General features: G+C 36.5%; 1 long non-coding RNA gene across 2 annotated transcripts; it reads left to right on the top strand.

The window, feature by feature from the left end:
- The first annotated feature begins 6,578 nt into the window (after nucleotides 1-6,578).
- LOC127848535 (uncharacterized) lies at nucleotides 6,579-16,933 on the top strand. Of its 2 annotated transcripts, none has more exons than XR_008034571.1 (5): nucleotides 6,579-6,698; nucleotides 7,266-7,873; nucleotides 9,230-9,388; nucleotides 11,474-11,907; nucleotides 16,083-16,933. It is a non-coding gene; the product is annotated as an uncharacterized LOC127848535 (long non-coding RNA). The 2 variants fall into 2 exon arrangements; XR_008034570.1 differs by lacking the exon at nucleotides 6,579-6,698 and adding an exon at nucleotides 6,835-7,031.
- Nucleotides 16,934-18,927: the final 1,994 nt, after the last annotated feature.

Raw genomic sequence — 18,927 nt, 5'->3', positions numbered from 1 at the left:
CGTAAGTATTGTTGAGTTATCATCCGGAAACAATTTTACTACTTTGAGTCACTGTGACCTTGACCTTTGACCTAGTGACCAGAAAATCAATAGGGGTCATCTGCCAGTCTTGATCAATGTACCTATGAAGTTTCATGAACCTAGGCGTAAGCGTTCTTGAGTAATCTTCCGGAAACCATCTGGTGGGGACGGAGACCCCACGACACCAGTACATTATATAATCTGCAAATGTGGTCCTAAACTGCATCCAAGAACGAGTCACTGTGACCTTGACCTTTGACCTAGTGACTTCAAAATCAATAGGGGTCATCTGCCAGTCATGATCAATGTACCTATGAAGTTTCATGAACCTAGGCGTAAGCGGTCTTGAGTTATCATCCGGAAACCATCTGGTGGACGGACGGACATACGGACAGACTGACATGCGCAAAACAAAATACCCCCTCTTCTTCGAAGGGGGGCATAAAAAAATATACCAGGAAATGGGACAATACGAAAGAAGTGGGCCATGATGACCCTTAACATCTCACCTAAGGTCATGGCAATCAATTCTTGACGTTTTTACCTGCTGACCTAGTCTTTGACCTTGATCCAAAGATGACCTCAATTTTGCAAACATATTAGTACTGATCAAGTTTCATAAAGCATGTGGCATGTTGACCTTGAGTGTTGAGGATTTTCCCAAAGTTTTAAAATCTAGAGATATCAAATCATCTTAAATGAATAACAAGAGACATGTTTGTCAGATACACAATGGTACTGCGCCGCTTTGAACTATAATTGTTTTTATGTCCCCCACTATAGTAGTGGGGGACATATTGTTTTTGCCCTGTCTGTTGGTTTGTTTGCGCCAACTTTAACATTTTGCAATAACTTTTGCTATATTGAAGTTAGCAATTTCATATTTGGCATGCATGTGTATCTTATAAAGCTGCACATTTTGAGTGGTGAAGGGTCAAGGTCAAGGTCATCCTTCAATGTCAGAGGTCAAATAAATGTGGCCAAAATCGCTCATTTTATGAATACTTTTGCAATATTGATGATAGCAACTTGATATTTGGCATGCATGTGTATCTCATGGAGCTGCACATTTTGAGTGGTGAAAGGTCAAGGTCAAGGTCATCCTTCAAGGTCAGAGGTCAAATATATGTGGCCCAAATCGCTTATTTTATAAATACTTTTGCAATATTGAAGATAGCAACTTGATATTTGGCATGCATGTGCATCTCATGGAGCTGCACATTTTGAGTGGTGAAAGGTCAAGGTCATCCTTCAAGGTCAGAGGTCAAATATATGTGGCCCAAATCACTTATTTTATTAATACTTTTGCAATATTGAAGATAGCAACTTGATATTTGGCATGCATGTGTATCTCATGGAGCTGCACATTTTGTGTGGTGAAAGGTCAAGGTTATCCTTCACAAGGTCAAGGTCATCCTTCAAGGTCAAACATCATATAGGGGGACATTGTGTTTCACAAACACATCTTGTTTTTTATTAGATCCCTTTAAAAAATATTACTTCCCTTGTGAAAATGATCTGTACATGCCAAATGATTTAAATTGAAATTATCTCCCTTTAAAGCTTGTTACTCCCCATGGAATTTGATTTTTGACCTTTGATCTTGAAGGATCTTCAACTTTCACCACTCAAAATTGTGCAGCTCCATTAGATACACATGTATGTCAAATATCAAGTTGCTATCTTCAATATTGCAAAAGTTATGGCCATTGTTCAAGTTTTCGGATGGACGCACAGACAGACTGACAATTCAACTGCTATATGCCACCCTACTTGGGGCATAAAGAGATCTTTGTGCAGTTCTCATCATATTGAATGTGATTGTTTTTATAATACGAATAATGGATGAAACAATATTTTGATTCCTTTCTTAAGTCTGAGTCTATTTAATTGGCGACGCACTGAAGGTTACAATACACTAAATGATCGCTTCATGTGGGGCTGTACTCTCTAAAAAAATATCATAGTTGACAGGAAGGCATGTTTTACACTTTTTACCATTATTCGGGTGTTATCTTGCGGAGATAATGGTAGGGCATGAATAGGTGTTCACTACTGAATCCCTGAAATATGATACACGTGAAGACTATAGTAAACCATTGCACTAGAAAAGGTTACATTCCACTAAGAAACGGCCGAAAAAAAAAGTTGCAAAAACAGTCGATTTTGATTTGTGTCAAGTTCTTTCTTGCATTGTACATGACATATCTTTTTTATTGCATAAATCGATTCCGCTTCGAATGGCCTTTAAGAAAAGGTATGGTTATGGGGGTCTCTATGTGCAAAATGTTGCATTTATTTTCGCTCAAAGTTGTCGCTTTTACATTGAATTATATAGGGAAACTATTTAGTGTATTATGACCTAAACGCAAAACCAGGCCTAGTCACAAAGGAGCTGTATTTACAGAAAATCATCATTTTTTTAGTGGGATATGACGCGTTTTGGCAAATTTCGCGGAATAAATGCGTTTGTTTCGCGAATTTAAGGAGCAACGTGAGTTTTTAAGAAGAAAATACGTTTTCAGAGGAAAATAAGGAAAAAAACGTACAAAAACTCGTCTTGAGCATCTCAAATCGCAACAATTTGTGCTGAAAGAGCTCATGAACACGTTTTAATAGTTGTTTACTTCTTTTTCTACATAGCTTGTAACAATATTCCAGTATTTTGACCGATTGTAATTATTTAGGGTAATCATTTTACGCCTGAACGCCCGTTATAAATCAAAGCTCCGAACGCGAAAGCCACATGGCTTATCAGGCGTTATAATAAAATGTATTTTCAAGCATTTCTACGTGAAAGATCGGTCTGAAAATTGGCATGCACATAGAAAATAGGTTTATAAGTATCGAGAAGTGCTTATTTTTCGCGATGTTAACAGTAAACGTTGTCTTATAGGTTACAATACACTAAATGATCGCTTCATGTAGGGCTGTACTCTCTAAAAAAATATCATAGTTGACAGGAAGGCATGTTTTACACTTTTTACCATTATTCGGGTGTTATCTTGCGGAGATAATGGTAGGGCATGAATAGGTGTTCACTACTGAATCCCTAAAATATGATACACGTGAAGACTATTGTAAACCATTGCACTAGAAAAGGTTACATTCCCCTAAGAAACGGCCGAAAAAAAAAGTTGCAAAAACAGTCGATTTTGATTTGTGTCAAGTTCTTTCTTGCATTGTACATGACATATCTTTTTTATTGCATAAATCGATTCCGCTTAGAATGGCCTTTAAGAAAAGGTATGGTTATGGGGGTCTCTATGTGCAAAATGTTGCATTTATTTTCGCTCAAAGTTGTCGCTTTTACATTGAATTATATCGGGAAACTATTTAGTGTATTATGACCTGAAGTGCCGCGACTTGTATGTAATACTTTTTTTTCCGCTTATGGAAGAAGTTATTTTACTGATCAATGTATATATTTTTGTTGTCAAAATACCTTGCATAGTGGTGATTTTTTGTGTAAATTATTGTAAATAAGTACTGCATTTGTGCCTATTACATTTACTACAACATATATTGCCAATAATGCAAAGCTAATTCTTTTAATTAATAACTGATCACAGGGACTAGGCAATAATAAAAGATCACAGGGACTGGGCAAATACGCGAACCGGTGAAACTTTCTGGTTTTGTATAAAAACAAAACTTCTTTGTTCCACTATCATAGCAACTACCTAGTTACTAATAAAGGCGCTAAAGAGCGAGAAGCGCGACACGTATTATTAATTGTAATAATGAGTCTTGATAAAGGAAGCAGCCGCTTATCAATGAGGAGCACCATCACAGCACCCCAGTCTCATTACTATCAAGTACTCCTACAGGTTGTTTTTTTAAGAACCACATATAGAAGGCCTCAGGCCTGACCCGTATCTTGCCAGTGGTATGGACCCTTTGGTATGGACCTTTAACCCCGCTCACTATCCAGCGTTTAAACTTCCGGGTTTACATTTAAACCGACTATTAATAGCTTATTAATATCTTAGTTGGGTGATTTTTCAAGCGGTTCCGTAATGTAGTGGTTACACGCTCGCTTCTCATGTGAGAGGTCCAAGGTTCGAGCCCCAGTAGAATCAAATTATTTTATTTGTTTTCTATGTTAACTTTTTGTTTTGATGTAGACATTTTAGTATAAATAAATATGCTGTTTTATGTAACCATTTTTTGTTTATATTATGACCATGAAATATATGTGTGAGAGGGTGGGGGGGGGGTTCGTAAACACATAAAAACTTTTACAGTGTTTTCATATCAACGAGTAATCAACCCCTATCGTAAATGAGCAACATAAGAATACGTTCAGAATCATCTCCCCTTGAAGTTGAGAAAAATATGAAATTACGCTTACAAAGATGAAGCAGATTTTTTAAAACCTACACAGTTCTGTTCCATTAATGAAAACTGCACACGGATGCCAGTAAAAAAAGTAAACCAATGTAAATAAAATGAACTATGAAATATTTGGGGGTTACAACACAAAATCATAGATAATGGTTATTTGGGGGTTATAACACAACATCATAGATAATGGTTATTTTGGGGTTATAACACAAAATCATAGATAATGATTATACCAGTATCTCTTACTATTTTGTTTAAAATAATCGGCCAATATCTTAATATTTGCATTAGAAAAAAATCGTTCCATGTAACTTCATTGAGTGCCTTTTACACTGAAATTCCCGACGCCCTTTGATGCTTTGCATCAATACTTATCTTGTTTATACTTAAAACGTTGGTGAATTGGGGCCCTAGACAATACCCAAAATGAAGTTCTTAATGTATTTTTGTTTGTTTTAGGAACAATGACCTGGACCTATGTCTGACCTCAAAGCAATACCAAGCAACGTTTCCACGCAAGCTTGCTACATCCGAAGTTTCATAACTATTGGCCATTTCAAACAGAAGCTATTGACCTGAAAACACTTGTTTTACGCCTCACACACGCCAAACCCCAATTTAATAATTACAAGTTTTTTCAACTTAGTGAAAACATGATAAAATATGCCAAACAATTTCGACTTCAGTGAAATTGTTCTTTCTTATAACCAATTGACGTTAAAAATCATTTGAAAGGAATATGACAAAAAACAAGAGCTGTCAGAGGACAGCACGCTCGACTATTCGAGTGCTTGACAGTATAACGTAAGCCATCATGGGGAAATTGTTCATATTCAATAATTTATTAGACGATCTTTCAAAAATAACAAAATAAAAAAAAAATTGGCGGGGGGGGGTAGGGGTGAGAGGGAGGTATAATGTGGGGCGTGGTAATTAATGAGATGATGTTTAAAAAAAAATAGGGGGTGAGAGGGGGGTATAATGTGGGGTGTGGTAATTTATTAAATGATGTTTAAAAAAAATGGGGGTGGGGAGGTAGGTGGGGTGGGGGGTGAGAGAGGGGTAAAATGCGGGGTGTGGTAATTTATTAGATGATGTTTAAAAAAAAATGGGGGGGGGGGTGGGGTGAGAGGGGGGTATAATGTGGGGTGTGGTAAATAATTAGATGATGTTTAAAAAAACAAGATGTGTTTGTGAAACACTATGTCCCCCATATATTTGACCTTTGACCTTGAAGGATGACATTGATCTTTCACCACTCAAAATGGCAAACTCCATGAGATACACATGCATGCTAAATATGAAGTTGCTATCTTCAATATTGCAAAAGTTATGGAAAATGTTAAAGTTTGACGCAAACAAACCAACAAACAGACAGGGCAAAAACAATATGTCCCCAGTATAGACTGGGGGACATACACAAAAACTTGAATAACCATTTACATGATAAGCCTTCTCTGATAGTAGTAACTGGATTGTACGGAGATTGAAATGTAAATGCGTATGATAAATCTTGTTAACAAATTGGGAATGTGTAATTAATTCACATGAATAATCAAAAACACAACCATTTTTATTATGTATGAAAGATTCTAACTCTAGTAAGTTAAAACATTGCTTTAAGATATAAATGTTTGGACTGTTATGTCTAAAAATATTAGGTCTAATCAATAATATTATTTGAAACTTAGTTTGATGCCTTGAAATAGCTTAAACTCCGAAAAAAAAATGTACTAAATCGATAGAATGAAAAGTTTTCAGCACAATAGGAGAGGTAACCGCTGTGATGAGTTGGACAATCTTGAATAGTCTACCTGTGATAGTAGTCCATATAAACGGAATCCCAGAGCCTTTGATAATTTTTGCTATGGTGGCTCTGGCAGTCCATATGCACCCCTTCATGAACATGGGTGTAGTTCAGCGCAGCGAATCCGTGCGCTTCACTAAACAGTCGTCGTTTGAGACAAATTGAGGAAAATAATGAATAAACCTTCATAAACATGTTAAATTTACCTGAATGGCAACCTACGGATGTCATCCTTTGCATGCACCCTATCAAAACACTACGATGTTTCAACACACTTTTCTCGCTGACATGTTTATGTTTAAATTTGAAACAGTGTATTCTGTATCGAATACTACATCGTTATCGACTTTTAAGGCTGGAGCACATAACCCGACGTGCAAAATATTGGTGTACTGCGACCTAACCAATATTGGGTCAATTTTCCAATATGGCGGATACAGCGTACAAAACAAAACCTAAGTCAATAAAATCAATTATTTCTTGCTTTAATGGTACCATTTGGATGAGTTTGTGGTTTAGATAGGTAAACTTGTATAAGTTCTTGCAGTTTCAGTGTTCCTTAACCCTTGCATTGTTGATAACATTTTGCACCCATGGCGAAGAGAGAGCGAATTGCAACAAAGACCTATAGATAACATTAATGTTATCTATAGGACTTTGATTGCAACTATCAGCAACCCATTGGGTTATAAAGCTGATAGTTGAATTATTGCAACTACCTGTGATAGTTAATAATTCCGCATTGTAAAATAAACACGAACAGTTAACAGGTCATCTTTATTAAAATTCGTTTTAAATGCATATTATCATAATATAAAGAGATCTGGAGATATAGTGCTGTTTAGGGTTTATCCAAGTAAGTTGTAAGTAGGTTAGGCATAGATTGTTAATGTGATTTAAGTACATTTTCATTGGTCGACTTGAATTTATGCACTTTCGTTTTGTAAACCTCCATTTTCTTATAAGAAATATTTACATTTCAATATCATTAAACTTTAAGAATATATAAATTACAGAGTACTTAATCAAATAAAATTAAGCGTATCAATGGTATTATATATTTAGTTATAATAACTATATCTTTTTACAGACAAAATATAATTGTGAAGGAAAATGTCAGATTACAAGGACATCATTCGCAAGCCGGAAACCCTCAACTGGTTTAAGGCGGCCATGGGTATGAATATTACACGTCACTGCCTGCTCGACATTGTAAAAGACGCTACTCAGGAATTGTATGACACTATTCGTAAAGAAATCAATAGAAAATACGGTATCCTGGAGCACGTTGTCTGCAGTCAGTGTCACACTCCAAACGTGCTGCCCTGCGATACCGATAATAAATGCTGCCATTATAAATATGGTAGTTGCGCATTTCATGACATTCATAAGTCTCAACATTGCCGCGCTAATTTATGCAATGAAATGTGTAAGGAAATTGTATACCATCACCGATTTCGCAACCGTTCAAAATCAAAAAGTTTTCAAGGCCCTACCTGGGAAAACACAGATGCGCGTAAATGGTGCGCCGACCCCTGGAATATTGCAAAATGCTATCTCTCAAAAGACGGATACAAGGATGTTAATAAAGCAGACGATGCCGATTTTAATGGCATGGTTAATGTACTTATAAACTGTGAATTCTTTCAAATGTATTTCAAGGACGACCTGACACAAAAGGAGAATGTCTGCACCAAGGTACTATTACTGCAGAATGTCTAGTAATCAATGTGTGGCAATCATTACAACTGCAATTAAAACATATTTATGTTAATATATTATGCATTTGTAAATTATAAATACATGTTCAGTCAACAAGCAAGGGGTCATAAAAATCACCCCTCTCTTTGGACAAAATCCCCGCTCACCCAACTACTAAGTCAAGTCTTATGGATTTTTATAATTGTTTTAGCCAATATTATATGATGCTCTTGACAAGAAAATACAATTTGAAAAAAACTCAACCACCCACTTGCAATATGACCATTACCACAAATCAGAAAAAACGCACATTTTGACAGTTTTGGAAAAACATTTTTATATATAATCAAGTACAATTAAGTGTAAATGGTGCTTTATTGATGTATTTAGCCGCGTTAAGTTACTTTATTTACCCTTAACCTGCTATGCATGATGGTTCTTTAATTTTTAACAATTTTGATTTAGTTTACCTGTACACTGTACAGTGCAGTTTCATTTCTTAGAAAATCTTGAGTTTTGTTTTAATGGGCCATGTGACATTGCAGAAGCTTAGTTAAATAGCACACGGCAATAAATAAAGGCATCATCTATAAACAATTTCAAGAAATCTAATGGCTCTTGACGGCCCATTTCAATGTTCAACTTTGCGCGACCTGTAAATGGGGTATCTAATGGAAGAGACAGCTATTCTCCAAATCTAATTAATTTTAATCGGTCAATATCTGGCACAAGGTAAGTTCTTAAATGGAATAGAAGTCACTTTCCCTTTATGTAAGTCCCTTGGGAGATTATCGACCACATTGCCATTACTGTTAATCCCTGGGCCAGGAGATCAGGATTCGGTCAGAGAAGGTTGGTTCCGACCCCAATTGGGTAGAGGCTTTGATTTGTTATGATACTACTGCATGTGATTCAGTATAGGTCTTTTTTATATATAATCTGCCAAATCTATGCAATATATATTATTGAACATTTATTTTAAACAAATTGATTACTTCATTTAAAATGAATGACCTTATTATATGACAAATACACTCAAGTATGGTAGAGAAATGGTAACTTTATTTACGGAATAAACATATAATTCGATAAAAACATCGACGAACTATTATTCGAACAATACTTTAGCAGAATATAAACAGTTTTACTTGTTTTTTATGATACTAATGTTATGTCTAAATGATTCAAACACTTTATGATCAGTTTAAATGGACGTTCTCTACCATGTTATGAATACTCGTTTGTACATGATTAAGTTTATACTAAATAAAAAAGGATGTATGCACCAATTTTAACAAAGACATGCATCCACTCACACAATGCAAACAACGTTATAACAAGATTACATTTCAGGCTAGAGATGTGGGTCGTGAAGTACGACATGCGCCCGCAATGTCCATGATCAGCCAGGATAGTGACAGAGCCATCGACACTCTAGTAGCGCTGTTGCAGAGCCTGTAACGTGTAAACCACCAAGTGACGGCGAAGACTGCAGTTGACAAGTTAAAACAGGTATGACGCATGGGTACCGTACATCTCTCTGTCTCTCTTTTTCTCTCACTGTCTCTATATGTCTCTCTGTCTTACGGTATGTCTGCCCTGTCTGGTCTGTTCCTGTCTCTCGCTCTTTCTCTCTCTGTCTCGCTCTCTATCTTTTTCCCTCTCTTCTCTGTCTCTCTATCTATGTCTATGTGGGTCTGTAGTCTATATATGTGTTAGAAGTATCTCGAGAAGAGAGATCCTCTCTCTCTATCTCTTACTCTCTCTCTATCTTTCTCTAGCTCCTACTCTTCTTCTTCTCTGTCTCTCTGTCTCTCGATTCCTCTGTCTCTATCTCATCTCTATCAATACTGATTCTGCCATATCCGTCTCTCTCTTCTCGCTCTCTTCTATACTCTCTCTCTCTTGTCCTCTCTCTCTCTCTCTCTCTCTCTCTCTCTCTCTCTCTCTCTCTCTCTCTCTCCTCTCTCTCTCTCTCTCTCTCTCTATCTGTCTCTCTCCCCCTCTCCCTCTCTCTTTTGATTACCTTTTGTTCGTCGTTCGTTGTTAGCATAATTAACTTGTCACTTAGTCACCACTGTATTCTAATAAAAGCTTGGCCGATTTTCAATTTGGTTGTGGATTGCCGTTAAACATGTCAGCCACACTTGTTCTAATCAAAGCTCTGCTTAGTTCGAAAATAATTCCAGTCCGTTGAGATATATTGAGGCTGCCTTGGGATGGGGAAGTTTTCCTTGTATGGATATAGTGAAGTTTACTCTCTAGATGTCACATTTAAATTAAACCTTTATGAAACTTGGTCTCAACACTTGTCCTTATGATCTCTCAGTCGAATTTGAAAATGGGTCATGTGATGTAAAAGCCCTATTCTTTGAAACCACTAGTGCCAGATTCCTCTAATATTTGTAATAAACATAAGAAATTTGTCCTGTTCAAAGTTTGCTTAAATATCGCCCCTGAGATCAAAACCGACCCCTGTGGTCACATGATCTATATAGACCAGTGATATTTTTTGCCCAAAATTACAGCCTCTTGCAGGCAGTTTACCAATTGCAAAAGTAAAAAAGGCTGTTTCCCAATGGTAAAAAGTAACATTGTTTCCCTAATATCTTACCAAAATTTCCCAAAAAATATGCCAAACTTTTACAATAAAAACAATAATTAGTTTATTGAGTTTATTATACAGCAATTTAATTCCCTAGCACTTAGTACATAAAATGTGAATTTTAGAAAGCATTTGAACATGCACTTATGAACAATGGTTAAACTGTTGTTTATAATCATATTAAAAATGTATAATTTTTCCCAATTTCCTGGTCTATCGCGCCTTTTTCCCAATCAAAAAGGCACAGGCTGTAAAATATAAAGCGAAGAAAAATCACTGATATAGACGTATGCATATGGTTAAATATGTGTTAAAATCTCCAAAAACAAATAAGACAAAAAGTTGTAAAGTTTGGCATGTAAAATCATATAGTGGTCGGTCCTCTACTACATCATCGGAGTCAAAATGGACCCAGTCTGGATGTGTTGTAATGAAATATATGACAGTGAATCATATAGCACGATAACTTTAACAAATCTTCTCTGAAACAATTGCGCACAAAGCTATTATGCTTGGCCTGTGACATCAGATTGTGATCTTTTAAAATTCTTGTTCAAATCATGCCACTGTTTGAAACTGATCTACCCCAGTGCACAGTTTACCGATCATAAACATCTTTGTCGCCGTGGTGTAATGGATATGGTGTCCGCCTAGCGAACGGGAGGTCACGGGTTCGATCCCCACCGTGGGAGCGTTCTTTAGATATCCTCTAAAGACACCAAGTACTGGTTCTAGGCCCAGGAAACGGACTCGAGAGCGTTTATATAATCCCTAGGCTTTCGATGCAATCGAGCTAAAATAAATAGGATTAAACTTAACATCTTTGAACTCTTGTTTTAAAATGTATAGCAGTTTATGTAGGTGAACATGTTTATCTATGTAAATTATATACTGGCTTTTAAAAATTATTTTCAAAATGGTAAAACATGTTTAAAAGAGATGCAGCATTTGATAATCAATTATAGAATTATTGCACACTTCCTATTACACAGCTGAAGAGTGGAACGCTAGCAATAACTAATGAAGATGTTGCAGCCACCTTTGAGCTCTTGAAACAAAATTTGATTACAACAATTAAAGAGGCTCTTGAAAAAGAAAAGGATAAACTTGTAAATGAAATGGTCGATGCCTTTACTGAAAAGCTAAGTAAAGTTCTTGAAACAATACAAAGGAAAGGAGAAGACGTACTTGAAAAGGTAGACGGGAAAAGAGACGATGCGCTTGACACGCTAGACGGGAAAAATATGATGTGCTTGAAACGATAGACGGGAAAAGAGATGATGTACTTGAAACTATAGACGGGAAAATATATGATGTACTTGAAACGATAGACGGAAAAAGAGATGATGTACTTGAAACAATACGGAGGCAAAAACATCAAGTGCTGAAAAAAAAGGCAATGCCACAATGAACAGAGCATTAATCGGTAGGTACTATGTATGTTCATGAACAATTATATTTGAGTAATTTAAATAAAATAACACATTCTTATTTGTTCCAGCGCGTATAAAAAATATTATCTATTCAGACGTTAACATAGTCGATGGAAATAACCAGAAACACTTCTATCTACCATGTTGTTGCCGCAATTTTATTATATTTCTTCATGCAAAGATGAATTTAAAATTGGTGACCAGAGCAATATTCTTATCTCCCATGTGACATGTTTTTCCCATTAGAAGTGTATTGGTACGTGCCGGTAACAGACTAACACATTATTAAATTCAAGTAACCTCTTCTAAACCGAAGTTTTCAAGAATGTAGACGTCGCGACTGAAGTATGATGTTCAGTACATATGTTCTATCCTTACAATTCAAAAACACTTTATGCAAGTGGGATATCCCTTGAGATAAAAGATGCAGTTTATACGACAAAGAAATAACTCGTACGGAGATTTAATGCTCCTATCAATATGTCACATATCTATAAAGGTGTTTTATTAATTGAATGTGTGAAAGATGTTCTTCTCGCATTTATGATCAGTGAACGTCAGTGTTGGAGTTCATTCTGGAAAAGAAATATAATATCGAATTATTCTCACCCATTGAATTCGATGCCATTTATTCGAATCCATCCAAAAACACACCAACACGTATTCATGCATATTGAATTCAAATTCACACGCACTCGAACTTAAGTATGCAAACAAGTCAACTGAATAATGTGGTCGTGACTCAATCACATTATCGAACAGGGGATACTGCATTTTCTGAATTTAAACAAAGACTACACTGATTTAAGAAATGTTCAGCGTTTCTGTACCTTTTACAAATAAAAATTACTAATAAGAGGACTTTTGGTTCGGGCAGTACGCATAAATGAAAGCGGATTTAGGTTAGAAACATGCTAAGCAATTATAATAAGCTTACCTTAGAGTAAAGTGATTTAAAAATGCAATTACAGTCGAAACTGACCTAACGGCCACCTGAGAATAAAGGTCACCTGCAGGCAACGGTCAGTCTGGTTTCCCCCTGACGAAAATCACTCTTTATTATACTTGAGAATAACGGTCACTTGTCAATAACGGCCAACGGCCAATATATTCCCCTCCAAAAGTCATGTTTGAACTGAAAATAACGGTCACGCGTAAGTCGTTACGAGTCGCGAAAATTAAAAACACAGCACATCATTTGTCAGTTTATTTTGCGGGTAAAGCATCTGATAGCGGTAATTGCCTTTGATATTATAAAAGCGGCCCGCTGTGAGTAAACAAATAATAAGGTGTTGAGAATTTGTTTTTTTGCCCCCGGTAGGGTGGCATATAGCAGCTGAACTGTCCGTCAGTCTGTGCGTCTGTCCGAAAACTTTTAACATTGCCGATAACTTTTGCAATATTGAAGATAGCAACTTTATATTTGGCATGCAGGTGTATCTCATGGAGCTGCACATTTTTGAGTGGTGAAAGGTCACGGTCATCCTTCAAGGTCAAAGGTAAAATATATGGCTTCAACGCGACGCAGTAGGGGCATTGTTTCTGACAAACAGATCTCTTGTTGTAGATAGAATTGTCCTATTTTGAATTTCGGTTATGGTGAACTTGCAACTTCTCGATGTAGCTTTTATCCACTTCAGTTATTCAAACGAAACTATGCAAATGTGTTCGGGGTCATTGTGTGAGGTTAAAAATGTGGTGAAATAAATTAAAGTAGATTAAAGCAACATTCCCATATAACTGTTTCTACTACACGTATTCATTTTAATAGAATGTGTTCATGGTCATTTTGGGAGAAAAAGTCCGACTTGCAATTAAGCAGAATTATTCCCCATTTATACTTAGAAAAGAATGGTAAATTATTTGTTGCAACAACTCCATATCTTGATATTAATTATAGATATTGAAAACAAATGGCATGTGTGTACTGTATCCTTATGAACATTCACTGATCAAGGCATTTAACTCTACGTGTAACTCAAACCAGCCTTTCAGCATGATAATGTCCCATCTTTTAAGCTCAGTGTGCTCATGGTGAGCTTTTGTTATCGCCTTTAGTCCGTGGTCTGTTGTGCGTCGTCAACATTGGCCATGTTTAAACTCCAGAGGCCACATTTATTTTCTAATCTTCCTAAAACTTGGTCAGAAGATATGTCGCAATGATATCTTGGACGAGGTCAAAAATGGCTTCCGGTTGATTGAATAACATGGCCCCCATGGGTTAGGTCATGTTTCCTCATATGGCTATAGTAAAACCGTATTAATACTTCGTGATTTTCGTGAAACTTTGTCAGAACATTTGTTCTAATTATATCTTGGACGAGTAACGGTTACGGTCTGCTGAAAAACATGGCCGCCATGGGACGGGGCATTTTTCCTTATATGGCTATAGTAAACCTTTGTTAACTCAATAGTAGTCACATTTATATTCGAATAGTAATGAAACTTGGCCCGAACATTTTTTTAATAAAACCTTGGCCGAGTTAAAAAAATGGCAATGGTTCGTCGCAAAATATGGCCGCCAGAAGTCGGGGCAATCTTTTTCTAATATGGCTATTGTAAAACGGTGTTAACTCTCACGTTGATATTCGGGCCAAGTTTGAAAATGGTTTTAAAACATCTCAAAAGTTGCTGAGAGCATTTCAGTTCCCTGAAGTCTCCGGTGAGCAAGCGACCGTGGGCCTCAGGGTCTCTTGTTAACTGAATGACTTATGTTAAGGTTTGTGTGCAAGTTGATAGAAAGGTTTAAGTTTACATGCAACAAGTACATAGCTCAGTGAATACATAAGATGTTCATTTAAACATCATACATGTACATGTCTACATGATCATCATGCTCGGTCTCAAACCAAGGGCCATAACTCTGACCTGCATCGGGTTGCATGTGGGACCACAAGGGTCAAGGTCACTGTTGCTTAAAATTATAAAAAAATGCTAAATAACTTCAGCTGGAATGTAGCTATTGTGCTGAAATTGTGTATAATTGTTACACCATCATCTTGCATATTAAGCAATTTAGGTCAATATCAGTGATAATAAAATAGAAAACGAATTCCCCGTCAAAAACTTCAGTATAGATGAGGGTAATGTTCTTCAATTTATTTGTAGGTAGTTTTCATTCAGACCTAGAGTAGGATTGCTGTTGTAGCTAGTTGGGTCATTGTCAGTTTTACTAACAAAAAAAATGGTGTTCGTTACCTTGATTTTGTATGAAAGTATCGAGTCGGAATGTTTGTACTCTATGCGTAGGAACACATTTAAATGTTTACATATACAGCTTTAATTGACCTGTAATTTATAACTACTACGGATATTCAACATCAATTATGTCTTAATGACCAATATATATCAGGCGAATATCAGAAACGAACATTGTACTATCAAGGCGAAAGAAATGTCGAATGCGTTGTCTTTAACAGCTCTTATTAGCTAGAATTTGAAAGTTGATTTATGTAAAATACTTAAACGTTGATATCTTGTCTTTAATCCGTGCCTCATCCAATCCTCGTCATAACTGTCATTATGATAAAATAGAACACGATTAAAGCAGCAAAAAGAACGCATTACCTGTCATGTGTATGTCTTTATTATCATGTGTTACTTGTTTCTTATGTTTACTGATGTATGTTAACATATTAACTTTGTTTATTTAAACCTCTCATTAAACCTTGTATATTTGTACGAACAAGCATGTTTTGCAACGGTAAAGACCGAGGGTAATCTATTATGTTGCAATCGTGTTATAAATACACGAGTGAACAATCTAAAAACGAAATAAGTATATCGCAATGTTTTTAATTTAGCGAAATGTGTGAGTTTTTTTGTAGTGCATTATGTTGAATCTGTTTCTAGTTTGTGTTTATTTATCTAAAATGTGTAGGTTAAACGTGATTGAACAATATCTAGTATATCTAGGAATGCTATGCTATGATATGTCTGAAAAAGAATATAATCATGTAAAAGTATTAAAGTTAATTATTCTTCACAATTTTGCTGAGAACGACCATATGCTGCAACTTACTAAAATCATCATATCATCATCTTTATCATTTTCCTAATCCTTGTCATAGTCATCACCATCAACATCATCATTTTCCCACTGTTAACAATGATAACCACACTTAGTAGGTTTCTTAAGAGTTTTAAATCACAACAATTTAATTTGCAGACATCCAAACGTGGTTAATCGAACTTTACCGGGAAAGGTGTGTTGTGCCGGTGTCGATGCTGGATCCTGACATAGATGTACCTTTAGAACGGATCTATGTTCCCCCGTCGATCAAGGAACTTAAGAGAGGCCGGAAAGACAGACCTGGCAGGGGTGAGATGGACACGACTTCACGGGCGGAACCAGATGTGAGTTGCTACAGAGAGCTGCTGCATCGTTATGGGGATCCGGTGAATACCATTTATATCCAAGGCGATCCAGGTTGCGGAAAAACGACGTTTTCAACAAAGCTGGTTCTAGATTGGTGTAAAGCCCATTCTAAAAATGGTGCAAGCTGTTTGGAAACGCTCACGAGAACAGCCACTACCACAGGTAAGACGTCAAACCCAACATATTTCAGCGATCTTGACACTTTGAGAGACTACACATTTCTCTTTTTTGTGTCATTACGTGACTACAGTGGAACCATGTGTAACGTCAGTCAGATGGTCGAGGATGCCATAAAAAGCATCAAACTACCTTGGGATGACTCTGTCTGGGAACATAAATGTATTGTTCTGACAGACGCTGCAGACGAATGGTACCACCCCGAAATAGCCTTTCCTCCGCCACGCGACTCTGCGTGCAATTGTCATAAATATCGAAGTATGCCGCAGTATTTACAGCGAAACAACATATCCAACATTATCACTGCACGCCCATGGAAACTTGCCAACCTAATCATGAGTGATACTTTAACGCGTTTGTTCGAAATTTCCGGCGTTACAAACTACACAACCTTGGCGGAAAATGTCATTACTGTTTTAGCTGAGAAGGACGGTATTTCTAAAAATGATCAACAATGCAAATGCATTGATATAATAGAGGCTCAAAGCTTGGGCAATCTCATCACAGTACCAGCTGTTTGTGTGCAGTTAGTTCATCAGTTTTACGTTGGACGTTTAGTGGAAGGTTCACGGTGTTCTGTATACATGAATATGCTTGATATGCACATAGCCAAGGGGTTGCAAAAACTTCAAATTGAAAATTTTGACACTGAAGAAATGTGTGTTAATGAAATAAAACAAATCATTGGAACTGAATCAACCGAGTATCTGCGAGATAATTGGTCGCTGGTTCACTCTGCGTGTGCGCTTGCGTTTAAAACACTAACAGACACTAGTAAAGAATCGTCGCTAGTCTTTGCGGAAAACACTATCACTAATCACATGACAAAAACTAAACTTTATTACTTACTTCAGACAGGAATTATCACAAAGAAAAAATCGTTGGCGCTTAGCTCGCGAAAGAATGTTCCATACATGTTCTTACACAAAACAATTCAGGAGTTTCTAGCATCGTTGTATATTGCAATGAATCAGCCGGACATTGAAAACACCCTGAACACCATACAGTCGGTGTATTGTGATTATAGGTCTATTCTGGACATTGGTCAGTTATTTATTTTCACGTGTGGAATGTGTGCCCCAGCGGCTGAAAGAATATCAAAGCATATCACGGATGTAATAACATGCGTCTTGGAAAGCAAGCCGACTTCTTATTCAGACCGCGACACAATCTTATTTCAAAACACAACAGCACAAAACATTATAGTGGATGGCTTTATTGAAGGGCTGGCAAATAAGCAGTCGTGCTTACGACTGACGATCAGTCATATAGACTTTTTTAATTGGAAGAACGAGAAATACAAATACGCTTTAAATACGTTAATAGATATGAACATATCAAACATCATTAGCATTGAAGCTGTGTTTTTTCACACTTCTCAACAGGAATCACCACATCGTTTACAGGAAATCATTTCGCAATCAAGAGAAACACTGTCGTATCTGCGTCTGTGGCTTAAAAACACCGATCAATTAGATCTACAGGGTCTAAAACTCAAGTACTTATCATGTAGCGGAAATACCGATATAAGTAATTTAGACTGCACCTTTATGCGTGCGTGTGAGATAACGTTTCTATCACGATTATCAGAGGACCGCATTTTACAATCGATGTCTGTCACAGGTAAAAACATTAGAAGACTAGAACTTAGTTTTCCAAATTCAATGGACCTTCTCTGTGCAGCTCTTCCAAACCTGACAAGTCTACACACTTTTATATTAAAATATACACCACTTAAGGTTACACAGCATTACCAACTTTCTGAATCGATCAGAAAGTTAGTTTATCAACGCATTAAGGTTTCCACTCAAGATATAAAGTCAATGGTGGAATGGTCAAAGTCACGGGACGCGTGTGTGTGTTGCAAATTGTTGGAGTGTGATATATTTGACAATGCGATGGAGATTTGTCACTGGATGAAGCAGCAGGACGGCATTGACATTACGCAATGCGAAATCAAGCAATTAAGCAGTAACGGTCAAATCTCTCTTTCCTGGAGCACCATTTTATCAAAGTGACAATAATCAAACAGGTTTTCACAGATTCAATATGAAAATAACTCTGGAGAGCTATAATACTAAGGACGTTTACAAAATTGACAAGTGACATTCGATTCATCATTTGAAATTGATATAATTATTCAGAGCTATGTTGAGTTATAAACACGAAAAAATGAACAATTTGGAATTGTTCTTTTCTTTCGTTTTCTTAAAATTTTGTGCTGACGCCAAATTCGCTTATATAAATTATTAAATGATTCTCGCTAGATTTAACAAATGCAAAAGCTGTATACAACACCCTTTAATGTAAAAAATGAGCTTTTACCTTACTGTATAATTATTATCATGAATTTATACAACTTCATGACGTATATACTTATCGAAACACGGGTGAAGAGTTTATTGTTAACGAATTCGTGTTTTGGTCTTTTTTCTCTCACGGATTAATTCTTGTTACT

The sequence above is a fragment of the Dreissena polymorpha genome, chromosome 10 (assembly GCF_020536995.1).
Source record: "Dreissena polymorpha isolate Duluth1 chromosome 10, UMN_Dpol_1.0, whole genome shotgun sequence".
Classification (NCBI taxonomy): domain Eukaryota; kingdom Metazoa; phylum Mollusca; class Bivalvia; order Myida; family Dreissenidae; genus Dreissena; species Dreissena polymorpha.
The sequence above is the reverse complement of the archived record's forward strand: the minus strand, read 5'-3'. Positions and strand labels throughout refer to the sequence as shown.